This window comes from Schistocerca cancellata, chromosome 9, assembly GCF_023864275.1.
Source record: "Schistocerca cancellata isolate TAMUIC-IGC-003103 chromosome 9, iqSchCanc2.1, whole genome shotgun sequence".
In the NCBI taxonomy this organism is placed as follows: Eukaryota; Metazoa; Arthropoda; class Insecta; order Orthoptera; family Acrididae; genus Schistocerca; species Schistocerca cancellata.
This window is the reverse complement of record NC_064634.1, coordinates 428,375,758-428,381,757: the sequence shown is the minus strand read 5'-3', so window position 1 is coordinate 428,381,757 and position 6,000 is coordinate 428,375,758.

The window sequence follows — 6,000 nt, the reverse complement described above, 5'->3', positions numbered from 1 at the left end:
GGAAAAGGCCTCAAAGTTGAATGACAAAACATTCTGTTTTGGCAATCTGATGTGACAACTCTTCTTTTACACTAAGTAGAATTTATCTGTATAGTTTACTCTTCATCTGTATATTTCTTCTTCTCCAAGGTCATTATCAAATGATTCAAATGACTGTCCCAATTTTTGAGGTGACAATTTGACTGCTGAGGAAGCTTGATTTTCTTACTGTTTTGCATGTTTACATCATACACAGTATACAGCTTTCTCTTGAAATGAACAACAGTGCCATGAGGTGGTGTGTCTGGATAGATTGGAACGACTTTTGACAACATTATATTACAAATTACAAAAAATTAGCATTTAATGTCAAAGTTTTTGATGCACATAAATTATTATTACTTTCTGGAACAGCAGTTCCCATGTGACACTGAAGTCAGTCAAACTGAGCTCTGTGGAAAGGTAACAATCAGTTCACAAGATCTCAGATCCATGTGATATCATTTTGATGACAGATGCTGAAACGAATACAGCAGGAACTATTTTCGACTTTTCGTTAGCATTTGATGTGGAGCACTTGAGAGTCCCACATTGGTTGTCATAGTTGATGTATTTTGAATAATAATTTCCATGTCAATGAAACCTAGGAGCTTCATAAGAACATATCGTTCTTGGTACTATTTGTGTAATTGAAAGTCATAAATTGCATACTAGCAGTTAAAGCTTTCATGAAATCTAAGTTACAGAATGAAGTCTTAAGTTCTGACACACTGTCGTAGTGTTGTGTTATAAGTGTGAACTTATGAAGTCTAAATTAGCTCATCTGCATTCAACCATCTCCAATTTTCTTCATCTTTTTCCCTTCACGTTCCTAAAAGGTTCTAGAACTTCTTCATCAAATTATAATAAGTATGTTCTGTAACATTAGATTTTATGTACATAAAAGAGTGCTCTTTCAGTAGTGGGTTGTCATTGTCAATAATTTACAAGTTAATTATGATGACATGCAAATGTAAGTCAATATCCAAAACACACTAATCATCTGACCTACCACTGAGAATAAACAAACATAGAAAAGACTGACACATTCGCAAAAGAAGGTAAGTTAGTCTCACCCATCTATAAGTATAAAAGAAAATTTACAGTCTAGTTCCTTTAGGACACTTATTTGCCAAACTAGAATGTCCTCTACATTTTTAAACATCAATATGATGTTTTCCGCCCTTTTGTTATCAAAAATTGTTACAATACCGCAGCGTTTTCGATTGATCCTCAATGTGCTGATGTTTTGAAACAGAATGTATTCATAGAACAAAAGTTAAATGAGATGCTGCGTTAATTTGTCTGCTAGAATAGCCGCCTGCTGTGTTTGATTACAGTCCTACTCCAGAAACCAGTTAACAGAGTTTCAAACTATAAATTTACATTATTGAGACACTTTAATGAACCATGTTGAAAGTATACCAGTACATTAAATGGATTCAGTGGTGGCTGCCTTGAGCTTGTTATTTGCTTGTAAATCAGGAATTCATCTCACATTCAGTGTTGATGAAGGCACATTAGGAAAAATAGTTAGTACAACTTTTCAATAAGCTGTGGAAATATTTTTCCAAACACTTTAATTTGTTCTTTATCTATAGCCCAGTCCACATGATTGCAGGACTTTACACAGCTATAAACAATGTAATTATGCAGTTAACGTATTCTGCAGTAAAGATAAAGTGTTATCTCCAGTTTCTTTTATTGAGCGAATGTTATTGTTTTGAACATTATGTTCGCCTCACATGTTGTGAATTTAACAATCATGAAAATCGATAGGCATCTCTCTCATCTTCAGCAGTGTGTAAAGCCAAAATGACACCTCATGTGCATGAAGTGTAGTGAACTGATTCTTACACTTATCATTAGGGACAACTCAGACAGAAACAAGATTAATCAATAGCATTTCAGGGTAGTGTTACCCAGTAGGATTGTTTCAGACGTATCACAGCATGCCTGGCATTTGGGTCATGTGACATCCGCTGCTCACAGGAGGACTTTAAGATTACTCCATCAAACTCATGTGCGACATCAAAATTGTATGTACTAGCTGTGCCAAAAGTGACAGGATCCATGTACCAACTTTTGTGAGTGTTCAAGATACTAAACTGTGGTTAGCCATTCTTGCAGAAGAGTAAAAGAGGAGCTCATTATTCTTCATTTCATTCTTGGAAACAATTGCTGTCTTTTTTTTTCTTTGAAGGCAAAGATCTACCAACTTTATGAAAATAACCTAACAATGTGCTATGTGAATGTTAAAATTGCGGTTTGCGAAGCAATGCCATCATCATGGTTCAGTCAGTTAAACAGTGGTGGGCTATGGCAGAAGTGTCATGTTGTAATCCACAGAAAACATTTTTTTTCTTTATGTGAAGATTCTGCCATGTTGCACTATGATATCAAGTCCACATGAAACTCGATACGGACAAACTACAGAAACCTGTCTACAGGGCAGGTATGAACATTAGCGTTTCCTGATATGTCACACATGCAAACAACTCAGTGTTATGGTATGTCTGTTTCTCGCCATAGCTAGAAATGAAATAAGTTGTATTTAAATACTTATATTGGTTACAGTGGCCTTGTAAATGCCACAGAACACACACTTCATAAAAATGTATACTTATTTGTCAAGAATGTTAAGTTATGGTAATGTCTAATTTCTATTAATTGAAAATGTGCCGAGTTTGACCTCATCAGTATTTTACTTTAAATTACATCTAAAAGCAAGTCAAACTTACTATCATTTTAGGCATTGCACTGCAGCTGCTATTTTTTGCTATCATTTGCATTACTCATTTCTGCATTATCAAAGTAGTTTGGATGTTTTTCATAAGCCTGAAAATTTAGGCCATGATTAATGACAATGTATACAAGCAAAGTAGTCTGTACTGATACATGAAACATAATGTACTGCTGTTAGAAAATGGATGTCATAGCATACCGTAGAGATTTTTCTTCCAGGTACTTTAATATCTTGATACCATTTTATTTGACAGTCAGCATTTATAGAAATCTTCACTCCTGTATTAATCATCGTTTGGCTACTGCAAAGAAAGTACTGTGGAAATTTTAAAATGCATGGAACATACTAGATGAGATATATTAACAAACTTTGCATTTTACTGATAAAAAAAATTTCGAAAATTGTCAGCTTAGTATGGTCACTTGAAATTAGTATTTAACGAATAATAGGTCTCTAGCTATCTATTTTATGCGCATGCTCATGCTGTTCTCATCATGTAAGTAATGTGCACAGAAACTAAATGAGAAGTCAGCTTTGCATTATGTTGTGACTTCCACCTCTTTGACGACTCAGAGAAAATAACTCAGACTGATGCCTTTCTTCCTCCACACACTGTAATGAATATTAGTATTAGCAATGGTGTTATTTTATATCTAGTTCTGGCGAAAATCAGACACACCACAACACTGTGTTGTTTTCAGATGTTGGATCCATAAGAATAAACTAATGCACACACTCACTCCATCAGTAGTCTGTTCCCATCAAGTTTGGAGGACATCCTCTGCACCAATAAAGCAAATGAAGATTTAATATGTTGCTCCTTTAATTTGTTTGTTAGAATGGCTACTGCAGTAGCTTCTTAAACGATTACAAAAGTAAAAAAAAATCGATACATGGCTTACATTATTTTCGATACAGCAACCATACATCATAACGACATGATTCATGTGTTTCACAGAGTGAACTTAGTGTCTTTCTTGCTCGCTACATGTAAGATCCCAGATTTGGTTCCTTGTATTTGGGTAAAATTTACACATTATGACCAGTATGCCATTTGTAGGCAATGGTACAATGAAGATCTCTCACAAACATGTCACTCTAGGTATGATTTGTTATAATTAAATGTCAGTTAAGGTCACTTTGGCTGTGAAAGTCGTAAGAAGATTTTAAAGTGAACAATAATCAAATCATTGCTTCTGTTACATGTTCTGGGACTTCAGCATTCATGTAACATAAATGCATTCTGCAATATTCGATGTTATTTACATATAATAGTGGGCTTCCTCAGTAATACATTGCTTCCATTTCATGACTGGAGTTTGATTAAAAAACGAAAGACAAAATTTATGCAAGGGAAACAACCAGCAGTGACATTTATATTTCTGCCTGTAACAAATATTTGACGGTTTTTTTTTCGAATACGTCGCAATTTCCCAGCCTGTGGTTAGCCACAGATCTAAGAGTACAGCTTAAATGACATATAGATTCTCGCCTGTCACGAATATTTTTCTGTTTATTTCCGAATAGCTCACGATTTCAGGCAGTGCAGATAGACGGGAACCCAAGAGCACAGCTTAAACTGCTACAGTTGAAAAGAGCAGTAATCATATTAATTATAGTTTTCCTTGTCAACAACACTTTGTTACGATTTTCGAAAGTGTGGGTAGGTAGGAACCTAAGAGCACAGCTTAAATTGCTGCATATAAAACAAACAACGTTCATATACATAATCTTGTTTGTCACAAATATTTAGCTCTGATCAAATCCTTTAAAACGCTTCCATAAATTTGGTATTCAAGACAAAGATCAAACCACACAGCGAGAAAGGGGCGTCATGTGACCAATTCCCGATTTCAGCTGAACAGAGGGACGTCACATTATCGCTTTTCGGTGTCAGCTATTGGTTATTCTTGTTTTGAGCTGCACTGTCCCTTTAGGCTGCATTCACAGTGGCATCGACAATGATCATTAGATGCCATTGCCAGAGGTCAACCAATAATATTAACGACAGTTTGGTCACTATGTGTCCAATCTCCTTCATCAGTTCTTGGTGGGATCAAAGAGGTTAGCTTAGGGTAGAATCTGTTCTGTGTATGAAGTAGTTTAGGTTTTTCTCCTCCAAGGATGGGATGGATACTACGACAGCTTTGTTCTTGGACAAAAGTGCTTCTGTGTAGCATTTGCCATTTAAAAAACGCTAAAGGCATGTAAATGAGCTATGTCTGTCTCAAAAAGAACATGGCGAGTACCGTACATTCCATCCTCAGTTACTGGATTACAACACGAGTTTTAGAAATGTGTGAGATGAACGGAAAAACGCCTTGCTACAAAAGTTAAAAATGCTTTAACTTTGTAACGCCACTTTCCTTCTCCCACCATCCATTAGCATCAGAAGATGCCACAACCTTTGAAGATAATATGCGCTTTATTTGATTTTTTTCTTATTTATAGATGTATATTACGAAAGTATATAGTTTCTATGTTACACTGCATTAAGAATCTCTCCAAAACACGTCGTTCCAAGTATTGTTCATTATACTACAGTGGTAGGATGTGTGACTTCGAATTATAAACGTCCTGCCAATCAGGTTATGAACCCATGACAGTTAAGTTACGTGGTGCAAGTAGCTATTTCCATTGCATTATGTGTGGATAAAATTTGTGTGTAAGTAAGCAAATATTGTTTAATTAATGAAAGATAGATTTGTAGTTTCATTGCAACTCACTTTATTCTAAAAATGTTGAGAATTAATGCAGTTCTGGCAGTATATTCAGATAGGCCTAATCAGATGCTTGTACTGGAAACTTCAATGTCCTTTAAACGCTTCCGCTGTGGCTCTGAGAAAGGAAGTAACAAGGTTTCTGGTGGCAGTGTTATTACAGATTGAGATTTAATCAAGGAAATCAACTACATTAAAGTGCCTTTTAGTAGACTCACACAAAACATAGCTCCGAAATTCAGTGTACAATAAATTTAATATTTCATGTTATTTGGGGTGCAAAAGTGAAACTGTTACTTTTTAAACTAATCTTTAGGGCAACCTAAGTAGCACCTAACGTATCACACAAAAACCTTGAATGTTTATTTTGTAAGAATGTGAAACGGTCCTAAATATGGGAAAGGTGTAACTGACAAACGCCAAATATCGAAATGTCAACCAGAGCTATGTCTTTAATGTGATTATCGGATTTTTTGATACAGCTCGAATCACACCTCTACAAGTACCTGAAATATG